Source organism: Leuciscus leuciscus, assembly GCF_965113295.1.
Source record: "Leuciscus leuciscus genome assembly, chromosome: 4".
Taxonomy (NCBI): Eukaryota; Metazoa; Chordata; class Actinopteri; order Cypriniformes; family Leuciscidae; genus Leuciscus; species Leuciscus leuciscus.
In genome coordinates this window covers 46,421,974-46,423,506 of record NC_138728.1, presented here as the reverse complement: position 1 = coordinate 46,423,506, position 1,533 = coordinate 46,421,974, and the positions used below count along the sequence as shown (strand labels likewise).

The 1,533-nt window shown below is 34.6% G+C and overlaps 1 long non-coding RNA gene across 1 annotated transcript; it reads left to right on the top strand.

Moving 5' to 3' along the window:
• LOC309496574 lies at nt 1–1,127 on the top strand. Its single transcript, XR_014205170.1, has 5 exons — nt 1–113; nt 200–282; nt 383–559; nt 711–800; nt 1,012–1,127. It is a non-coding gene; the product is annotated as an uncharacterized lncRNA (long non-coding RNA).
• Nucleotides 1,128–1,533: the final 406 nt, after the last annotated feature.

Here is a 1,533-nt window from a genome sequence, read left to right as displayed (position 1 = left end):
TGCATTGCTTGATCTTGATGGTAAATGCAACATTTATCATGCACCAGTATTCATTTCCAGTTTGGTCAAATAGTTTCTTCCACATGCCAGACTGTGGTCTGGAGTGATGCTAGGTAGGTTTGAGTCTTTGATTTAAGACAACTAATTATTCAATACAGCATTTGTGTCGAGTTCTTTACCAGGTTTAAATGGTCTTTAGGGGATCTAGGACGTCACGGGACAAGCCCTGTGCACCAGCAACTGAGTAAGGTCTACAACAAAGTTAGACAGTCAAAAAAACTGGTAAATTGCTGAAAGAAACATCTGAAATTTGTATCAAAACCATAGTTTTATTTTTGGCCTTAAATTGTGAACAGATAAGAGATGTACCTTACATTTTCAGAACTTCACTCAAGACAACCGTACACAAGGGATAACGGAGAAGAGTCAATGGGACCTGAAGAAAATCCGGTTCCAAAGGAGGAGGTTAAAAAGACTGGATGACTTTGTGACCATTTACAAAAAGATGCATGATGCACTGCTCCTGGAATATGCAGATGTGGAAAGATGCAGGAAGAAAGTATGCTACTTAAAGTCAGTTCAGTGAAAGCACTTAACTTTGTAGTTTAACCTGATCACAATTTAAAAACAAAATGCTTGATTACAGATATTAGGCTGTGAAAATGTGCAATTATGTGGGTTTGTGTTTGACAAAATATATATTTTCCCAGTCATTTAAAGTGGAAATGGAGGTTTGGAAGAAAAGCCGGAAGCGTAAAGGGGTGTACGTTTCACCATTAGTGATGGACCTGTCATTTAAGGTAATTATTAAAAGCTGTAATGATGCTGACATACACAAACACATTATGATTTTAGGCACCTCTACATTCTAATTTTGTCTTGCATTTCTTTTTAGAATATAAAATGACTGAAGTAACTGTAACAACATCTGTTGAGGCTATTGTTGTCTGACCAAGTATTTTGTATGCAGTCATGCTTAGTTAATTTTCACCCCAAATCTTTTTTTAACAGAAAAGAAGAGAGAACTCACCACTCTCCACTCCATTACTTCATGTACAACCTGAAGACTTCAAGACTTCCTTAACCAACTTTGTTGATGATAATGATATTAATAATAATAATAATAATAATAATACAAATAAATAAATAAATAATAATAATAATAATATAATAATAATAATAATAAAAATGTATTAATCCCTCCTATGCGGGGTAGGTTTTAGTGCTTGTGCAGATACAGGGATAATCCAATAATATCCTAATTAAGTCACCCTCCTGTGAGGGGTAGGTTTAGGTATGTTAAGAATTTAGTCCTAGATACAGGGATAGTCCAATTGTATCCTAATTAAGTCACCCTCCTGTGAGGGGTAGGTTTAGGTATGTTAAGAATTTAGTCCTAATCCCCTGTAAGGAGTAGGTTTTAGTGCTTGTGCAGGTACAGGGATAGTCCAATTGTATCCTAATTAACCTGTAAATTTTATAATTTGTAAAAAAAAAAAAAAAACTCAGAATACAAAGATTTGTATTGTTACA